The sequence below is a fragment of the Sinocyclocheilus rhinocerous genome, unplaced genomic scaffold, assembly GCF_001515625.1.
Source record: "Sinocyclocheilus rhinocerous isolate Xijiao unplaced genomic scaffold, SAMN03320098_v1.1 scaffold863, whole genome shotgun sequence".
NCBI classification, from domain to species: Eukaryota; Metazoa; Chordata; class Actinopteri; order Cypriniformes; family Cyprinidae; genus Sinocyclocheilus; species Sinocyclocheilus rhinocerous.
In genome coordinates, this window is record NW_015642513.1 from 152228 (window position 1) to 162383 (window position 10156).

The following is a 10156-nucleotide window of genomic DNA, read 5'->3' on the forward strand; positions in this document are numbered from 1 at the left end:
TCTGTAGGTAATTTACTCCTCATCCCATCACTATTTATTCCATGCTCACTCTGTCTGTCTTTGCGTCAGTATTGATTTAGTTACGTCCTGTTTCTTGTTCCCTGTGTTTTGAATTACCTTTTGCCACGTTTTTGTTCTGTTCTGATTATTTGTACATTAATAAACATTCTGCACATGGATCTAACCTTGTCTTTTCTCAGTGTTCCGTGACAGAATACTGCCGCCAGTACAAGATCCAGCTGTTTGTTTTGCTTTTGCCTTCGTTTGGACTATGGACATTCGGATTACCCCTCCTGCCACAGGGAAGGAGCGAGGACTCGGGATCCTAGACTTCGTCAAGTATCTCCATAGTCGAAGTCAGTGGGCAACACCAGGCCAATCAGATCACTTCCGCAGGGATTTTCCCACCACCCCTGCCTTTCCGACTCCCACTGAGCAGCTGAGGGCGAGAAAGAGGACAGTAGAGACCGCTCCAGTCCGGGCGCTCACAAGGTCCACTCCAGAGCCCGCTCCAGTACGGGAGCTCACAAGGTCCACTCCAGAGCCCGCTCCAGTCCGGGAGCCCACAGAGTTCATTAAGGAACTCACTTCAATTCGGGAGCCCTCTGAGTCCACTCCTAAGCCCGCTCCAGTCCGGGAGCTCACAAGGTCCACTTCAGAGCCTGCTCCAGTTCAGGAGCTCTCAGAGCTCATTAAGGAAGTCACTCCAGTCCGGGAGCTCACAGGGACCGTTGCGGAGTCATGGTGTTCCAATCAGTTTGGGGCAAGGCGGGGCCACGCCCCATACGGTTCATTTTTCGTGCATAAATTAACCTAATGTTCTGTCTGTCACATGAGGAAATGTCCTGGCAGGTTTTGTTGATAACTTCAACAAAGTTTATTAATGCGAGTATTGTACATAATACCCACTTTCCATTCATGTCAATATTCTGCACTTATCGCGACCATTCTTTTAACACAAAGCTATTAATGTGTGTAAGATATGTGGACTTTAATCTATAAACTGCTAAAATAAATAATCTTTATTTGACCCTCTAACTTTAACACTTTCTATTCTATTTTAATTCTACTTTATCTATATCTTTTTTTTTTATTCTTTATTTAAAAAAAACAACAACAAAAAACAAACACTAGCTTTCTATTTTTTCTACTCTATCTTCTTGTTTTTCTTTGTGTGTGTGTGAATAATATATACTGTATATATACATATATATATACACACCTTGCTACGTGTACTGTGTTAGGCTAACCGAGACTTGTCATTTGCACTTATATATTGTTGCTCTTTTGTTAGTTTTGACTGCTTTTATTGTCCTCATTTGTAAGTCGCTTTGGATAAAAGTGTCTGCTAAATGACTAAATGTAAATAAATGTAAATGTAATCTACTAAAAGGGGTATAATGCATAGATGAAAATTCACCGATTACATAAAACATATCAAGCATATAAAAGACAAAACACATTATTTGTGGATACATTTTCATTACTTATGAGTTTTATAAATGATTGTCTGTTGAACATCGTCCATGCACTTCTGTGTTTCTTTGATGCAACGAAAAGAGCGCGTTTTCCTTGGTATGTAGAGAGGAAAGGAAGAATTTCCTGGGGTCACTAAAAGTCAAGTGGTGTAGGTCTGCTGATCTTCCCGCTCAGACGTGGAGCTGTAAATCCGTCTTTCTTGTTTACTGGATTATCGATTTATGCTGAAGCTGGTCAAAGTTACACTGCACATCTGGTCCTTGAATGGTCTCAGACAGAGGTTGATTGAGTCACGTTATCACTATTCTTTAGATCCGTTGTTTTTGCAGGCCTGGAGCTTGTCCCGTGAATCGCCCTCTTCCTGGAGGCCTTTGGAAGGATTTATGCAAAGTGATCATGGGTGACAATCAACCATTTGTGGCTGACATGTTCTTAACAAAGGGGGGGGGTTATTTCTTCTCCTGATTGGATTAAGTCTATCACTGCTTTCTGTGTCTCTTGAGAAGACAAGCCGAGTGGGACATTGATCAGTTTTACGACCGCAGATGGCTGAGTAGGAGAACTTTTGGTTTTCCTTTGGAATGTAAAGATTCCATAGTTACTTGGGTCTGTTCGAGACCAAGATCCTACACGTGTGCGTGCTTTCAGTAGTTTAGTTTCATGTATAGTAGAGTAGTTCAATAAATTCTTGTTTCATTGTAAAGAGCAGTGTCTTGTTTTTTTATGCTTAGAAGTTATCATCTTGTGCTGCTGATCTAGTTACCTAGCTCACAATCAGTAAATTACCATGCTATTATATTATTACTGTTGGCCACAGGAATAATATAAATCCAGAATTGGTAAAATATACTCATTTCAACTTTATGGTGGACAAAAATTTTATAAAATGTAAAATATTAATTCTCAATCAATTGTTAATCAAGTTGATTCCAAATCCTTTGGATTCGATTCCTTTTGAACCATTTGAACTGATTTTTCCCTTACAATCTTGTAAATAAAAAATGTAATTCATACAGACAGTAAAACATACATATCAACATCATTAGAGGACAAACAGAAAATTATAAATTATTATAATAATAATAAATGTGATCATATTTTGAAAGTTTGTTTTCAGTGTTACTTACCGAACTGATCTGGATTGTTTAACCACAGGTAACAGATTCTGAAGAACTTTATCTCCTGTATATTGTGCACCAATAAACGGTTTTAGATCAAACACATCCATCTTCTGCTCTGATGTCAGCAACACATAAACCAGAGCTGACCACTGTGAAGAGGAGAGTTTGGTTTCTCTTATTTCTCCAAATCTCAGATAATGTTGGATCTCCTGCATCAGTGAATCATCACCCAGTTCATTCAGACAGTGGAACAGATTGATGGATTTCTCTGGAGAGCGATTCTAGTCTGATTGGACTCTACTGAAAGACCCAGAAGGAAACACAGGAAAAGGTCCAGATGTCCATTCTTACTCTGTAAAGCCTCATCCACAGCTCTGTGATGCAGCTCAGATAATGGAACTTGTTTTGATGAAATATTTAGAAACCTGAACAAAACTTTAAAGAGGAAACTGGTTTGGTCAAACACATTGATGTTGTTGATTGTAAAGGAGATGTGCACATATAGAGCTGCTAGATGTTCCTGAATGCTCAGATGAACAAAGCAGAAGACTTCCCCTGATACAAGCCCAACTCCTCTCTGAAGATCTGAGTGCACAATCCTGAGTACACTGATGCTTCTGTCACATCAATGCCACACTCTCTCAGGTCTTCCTCATAGAAGATCAGGTTTCCTTTCACAAGCTGCTGAAAAGCCAGTTTCCCCAGTTTGAGGATCATGTCTTCATCTGTCACGTTCTTCTCATAGTCCTTCTGATGTTTGATGTTGGTCTGAAGGATCAGGAAGTGTGTGTACATTTGAGTGAGAGTCTTGGGAATCTCTCCACTCTCTGCTGGACTCAACATCTTCTCTAGAACAGCGGCTGAGATCCAGCAGAAGACTGGGATGTGGCACATGATGAAGAGGCTCCTTGATGACTTCAGGTGTGAGATGATCCTGTTGGCCAGACTCTGATCACTGATTCTCTTCCTGAAGTATTCCTCCTTCTGTGGCTCATTGAAGCCTCGTACCTCTGTCACTCGATGGACACACTCAGAGGGGACGAGATCAGCTGCTGCTGGTCTGGAGGTGATCCAGATGAGAGCAGAGGGAAGCAGATTCCCCACAATCAGGTTCATCAGCAGCACATCCACTGAGGCTGATTTAGATATATTACACAGTTTCACTTTGCCCTTAAAGTTCAGTGACAGACGACACTCATCCAGACCATCAAATATGAACAACACTTTATATTCTTCACTGGATATATCAATTTCTTTAGTTTCAGGGAAAAAGACATGAAGAAGACCTGAAAGACTTGAGTGTTTTGTCCTTAATCAAGTAGATTTCTCTGAAAGGAAGTGGAAATATGAGCTGGACGTCCTGATTCTCTTTCCCTTCAGCCCAGTCCAGGATGAACTTCTGCACAGAGACTGTTTTTCCAATGCAAGCGACTCCCTTTGTCAGCACAGTTCTGATGGCTTGGTCTTGTCCAGGTAAAGCTCTAAAGATGTCACTGCATTTGATGGCTGTGTCCTCTGTTGCTGCTCTCCTGGATTGTGTCTCAATCTGTCTCACCTCATGCTCATTACTGATCTCTCCACTCTCACTCTCTGTGATGTAGAGCTCTGTGTAGATCTCACTCAGCAGTGTTGGGTTTCCCTGTTTTGCCATTCCCTCATGTAGATCTCATTCAGGAGTGTTTGGTTTCCCTGCATCGCTGTTCCCTCATACAGACACTCAAACTTCTTCTTCAGATTTAATCTAAATATGTTGAGGACGTCATGTCTGTAAAATAAAAAAAATCCACATTATTACAGGAGTTAATATGTACAGAGGGTCTCATTCATTAATAATTGTGTGGATTATGTTGTATTTGTACGCACAGAAGAACCTCTCATGAAAAATGTCCCCCTTATTCACAATACGTACATATGCACATTCATTAGTTCTTAACCTTGTTTTAATGTTAGTGAATTTGAAGTATTCTAAATGAGCGGCCACAGCCTTATGTCATTGTTACCTTGTTAAACATGCCACTGTTTGCAGACGTGCTCTCACCCAATCCTCAATGCCAAGTGTGTCATTCTCACCAGTTCTGTAGAATATATGAAAGTTTAACTTTTTGAAATAAGTAAAAAAAAAAGAACTTTTTCATGATATTCTACATTTTTTAGATGCACCTGTATATACAGTATATATATATATATATATATAAAGAGTGTTTAATAACTAGGGAATGTCGAACTGCACAACACAGGCCCTCCTTCACTTCGACTTCTGCTTCTGGGATGACAGCAGCAGCAGTGGCTGCCTCTGAATTGACTGTATTTAACTGAACCACCTTAAAAGTTATCGCTGCTGACTTGGCCACCTCTGGGATAAAAGGCTCTGTCCTGACTGGCTCTGGAATGACAGGATCTGACTTGATCGGCTCTGGAATAACTGGAGTGGACTCGACTGATTCCGAGACAGATGCAGCGTTCTGGGCTGCTCTCTTCCTTCTTGACCTACGCTTCCTTGGAGTCAGAAGATGATCTGGGACTTGACTCAGCAAGGGCAAGTGTGTAAGTTGGTCACTGCAATCTGGCTCTGGGATGACTGGAGAAGACTGGACAGACTCTGGGATAACTGGAACAGACCTAGGATCCTCTGCAGTGATCGCTTCTACACTGACTGCAGTTAACTCAGTGGACTCGGAAACAGATACAGCAGTCTTAGCCGCTCTTTTCCTCCTCAGTCTATGCTTTTGACGTGAGAGGGAGAGTGGCATGGTCTCTGCAGGCTGACTCTGGCGGTGTAAGGATCTGCTAGTCCTTGCGATGTTACAAATACTTAGAGAAGGTCCAATAATCTAGGCCTCTTAGTTGCTCCATTTCCCATTGTGGTAGGGGGTCATCCAAGCAGAGATTAAAAGCCTCTTTTAGAGTTGAGTCCGGGTACTCCAAGCCCCTTGCCATGGTTCAGAAAAACTGGGCAAATGAACCCACCTCCCGACCCTGCTGGCGGAGCGATGCCACTGCCCGTTGGAGTGTCAGTCTCCCCTTGGCGGTACTGGGAGGAACAATACGGATGCTCATTGCTGGGTCCTGAGTTGGCTGATTCGTTCTGTCAGGGATCTGCAAGAAATGGGACCCAAAAACAATCAAGCAGACAAGGGCTAAACAAGGGGGCGTGACCAGGGGAAACAAGGAGGTGGGACAAGAGGAGCACGTGGCAGACACAAACAGAGACAGAACCATGTGCTTAGACACTAAACAAACAAAGAAACATTGAACAGAGACAAGACAGTCAGGGCAGGATCCTGACAGATGCATAGGCTGTAACCTACAACAATCCTACATTTTGAAATTAACCCTCACTGTAAATTTTCTAATGATTTTTTAGGATGTTATAATGTTATATTATAATGTTATTGTTGTTTTATTTCGTTATTTTATCTACATTTACAAACCAAAATATCATTATACCAGTCAGTTTGCAACCAGTCCCTTTGTGCCACCTGGCGGTAGTTTTGTGAACAACTGTAACACGCGACTGATATAAATTCATGTCCCAGTCATATTTTCTTAGTTAAATAAACATTACTTACACTATCAGAAAATGAAAAAAATAATTATATTTTATATTTTTACATTAACAATGTAATGAATATTGTATTTATTAAAGCCATGTATGAATCTCATCAATTTAGTGTTTTTAGGCATTTTACATTTATTCCAAAATAATAAATCATGGCAGTAAGAATTTAAACAATATATTTTAATATGAACTTATGTTCAGCTATTCTTTTTAATAATTAACTTTTAACTATGTTTTAATTTTTTTTGTGTTTCGGTTCTGTTTGTGCACGACAGTAGTCCGCGAGGGGCTGCTGTCGCGCTATTTTGTGTTTATTTTATTATTAAAGTTTTGTTCAAATGTTCGCCGGTTCCCGCCTCCTTCTTCCTGTGACTACGAACTTTGTTACAATAACCAAGCTGATTACTCACTAAAAACTCTCACAGATCAATTTTTCAGCCAATTTAAGTCTTATTGTCACGTAACAACATGGTTATATCTGAGTGTGTGAGTTGTTTACTTACTTTTTAAATTAGTATTCCCATTAACACCATTATATTGTTCATTCAGACTGATTCGCGTTCATGAATGCGGAACGCGCATGAACACAAGAGGTGGGATTTATCGCATGAACCAATCACAGCCAAGCATAACTAGTCATATCCAATCATATGGAGGCATTGCCTCCTCTTCACGTGACTTTCCCCCATTCATTCTCAATTACCCCCAACTAAACCCATGGCACGCTAAGGGGTCTCTGTTTTAAGTCAATGGGACGAAGGGAGGCAAGCCTCCGCTGTAACTTTACCTGCATGTGTCGCTGTTGGACAGTGTTCCTTCATAAAAACTAGTGACTTTTATACTTTTAATGTCATATTTAGTAATATTTGTGTTGTTTTATTTCTGTAGTATCGCCCATTTTCTCATTCAATTTTTTGAGGAGACACTGCCTCCCTTGCCTCTTCGGAGGAAGTGCCCCTGATATAAATATATATATATTAAACCATGCTGTAAACATATTTTTATACAAATGTTCTACCTTTGACCAGACTGTGGATCTCCGTTGTTAAACACTATTGGCTGAATCATAGACACGTCACTCTTCATAGACACACAGCTGGGTTCTGCTTCCAATCTCTTTCGCTGAACTGAGCTAAACAGAGAGAGATTAAACTTAATACTTGAAATTCATATATGCAATAAATCAACTTATTATCAAATCATTTATCATTATCAAATTCACTGTAAAGGGCACTTTATAACCATTTTATGTATATATGTATGTATAGTTATTTATAACCATGCATTTTATATAATTATTATACCTGAGACCAGACTGTGAATCGTTGTTAAACTTTAATGGAGGAATCAAGTTACTCTTCACAGACACACAGCTGGGCTCTGGTTCTGATCTCTTCTGATAAACTGAACTAAAGCAGAACAGATTTAATACTTTATGATAACAATCATCTTAATATACTTCAATTTTTTATAAAAAAAAATAAAACCTTAAGAAGTCTTTGTGGTCTTATTGTTTTCAATATTAAACTTTACAAAACACAAAATACACGTTTTTCTATAACATCAAATATGTATAACATACAATATGTTTACCCAAAGTACCTGCATACTGTAAAAAAGTCTTCATCTCCAGATGTTTGCGTTTCATCCATAATGGATCTGAACAGTTTGATCTCCACTGACTCTAGATGAAAGAGACAAACAGCCACAAAACTACATTAGTAGTTACACACTACATAGTAATTAAACAGCCTTACATTGTTATAAATCATTCTATTAAAAATGAAAATTCTGTCATTAATTACTCATCCTCATGTCGGTCCAAACCGTAAGACCTTTTTTCATCTTCAGAACACAAATTAAGATATTTTTGCTGAAATCTGAGAGCTTTCTGGCCCTCCACAGACAGCAACACAACTGAAATGTTCAAGGCCCAGAAAGGCAGTAAGGACATCGATTAAATAGTACACGTGACATCAGGGGTTCAACCGTAATGTTATGAAGCAACGAGAATACTTTTTGTGTGCAAAGAAAACAAAAATAACAACTTTATTCAGAAATTTATTCTATTCCGTGTCAGTTTTTGTTGTGCGTTTCATTGCTGTCTATGGGAGGGTCAGAGAGCTCTCTGATTTCATAAAAAATATCTTAATTTGTGTTCTGAAGGTGAACGAAGGTCTTACGGGTTTGGAATGACACGAGGGTGAGTAAAGATCAATTTTTCAGCCAATTTAAGTCTTATTGTCACGTAACAACATGGTTATATCTGAGTGTGTGAGTTGTTTACTTACTTTTTAAATTAGTATTCCCATTAACACCATTATATTGTTCATTCAGACTGATTCGCGTTCATGAATGCGGAACGCGCATGAACACAAGAGGTGGGATTTATCGCATGAACCAATCACAGCCAAGCATAACTAGTCATATCCAATCATATGGAGGCATTGCCTCCTCTTCACGTGACTTTCCCCCATTCATTCTCAATTACCCCCCACTAAACCCATGGCACGCTAAGGGGTCTCTGTTTTAAGTCAATGGGACGAAGGGAGGCAAGCCTCCGCTGTAACTTTACCTGCATGTGTCGCTGTTGGACAGTGTTCCTTCATAAAAACTAGTGACTTTTATACTTTTAATGTCATATTTAGTAATATTTGTGTTGTTTTATTTCTGTAGTATCGCCCATTTTCTCATTCAATTTTTTGAGGAGACACTGCCTCCCTTGCCTCTTCGGAGGAAGTGCCCCTGATATAAATATATATATATTAAACCATGCTGTAAACATATTTTTATACAAATGTTCTACCTTTGACCAGACTGTGGATCTCCGTTGTTAAACACTATTGGCTGAATCATAGACACGTCACTCTTCATAGACACACAGCTGGGTTCTGCTTCCAATCTCTTTCGCTGAACTGAGCTAAACAGAGAGAGATTAAACTTAATACTTGAAATTCATATATGCAATAAATCAACTTATTATCAAATCATTTATCATTATCAAATTCACTGTAAAGGGCACTTTATAACCATTTTATGTATATATGTATGTATAGTTATTTATAACCATGCATTTTATATAATTATTATACCTGAGACCAGACTGTGAATCGTTGTTAAACTTTAATGGAGGAATCAAGTTACTCTTCACAGACACACAGCTGGGCTCTGGTTCTGATCTCTTCTGATAAACTGAACTAAAGCAGAACAGATTTAATACTTTATGATAAAATTATCTTAATATACTTCAATTTTTTATAAAAAAATAAAACCTTAAGAAGTCTTTGTGGTCTTATTGTTTTCAATATTAAACTTTACAAAACACAAAATACACGTTTTTCTATAACATCAAATATGTATAACATACAGTATGTTTACCCAAAGTACCTGCATACTGTAAAAAAAGTCTTCATCTCCAGATGTTTGCGTTTCATCCATGATGGATCTGAACAGTTTGATCTCCACTGACTCTAGATGAAAGAGACAAACAGCCACAAAACTACATTAGTAGTTACACACTACATAGTAATTAAACAGCCTTACATTGTTATAAATCATTCTATTAAAAATGAAAATTCTGTCATTAATTACTCATCCTCATGTCGGTCCAAACCGTAAGACCTTTTTTCATCTTCAGAACACAAATTAAGATATTTTTGCTGAAATCTGAGAGCTTTCTGGCCCTCCACAGACAGCAACACAACTGAAATGTTCAAGGCCCAGAAAGGCAGTAAGGACATCGATTAAATAGTACACGTGACATCAGGGGTTCAACCGTAATGTTATGAAGCAACGAGAATACTTTTTGTGTGCAAAGAAAACAAAAATAACAACTTTATTCAGAAATTTCTTCTATTCCGTGTCAGTTTTTGTTGTGCGTTTCATTGCTGTCTATGGGAGGGTCAGAGAGCTCTCTGATTTCATAAAAAATATCTTAATTTGTGTTCTGAAGGTGAACGAAGGTCTTACGGGTTTGGAATGACACGAGGGTGAGTAA

At 38.8% G+C, this 10156-nt stretch overlaps 1 pseudogene; it reads right to left on the reverse strand.

The window, feature by feature from the left end:
* Nucleotides 1-3750, reverse strand: part of LOC107755924 (NACHT, LRR and PYD domains-containing protein 14-like) — a 20528-nt pseudogene extending 16778 nt beyond the window's left edge.
* Nucleotides 3751-10156: the final 6406 nt, after the last annotated feature.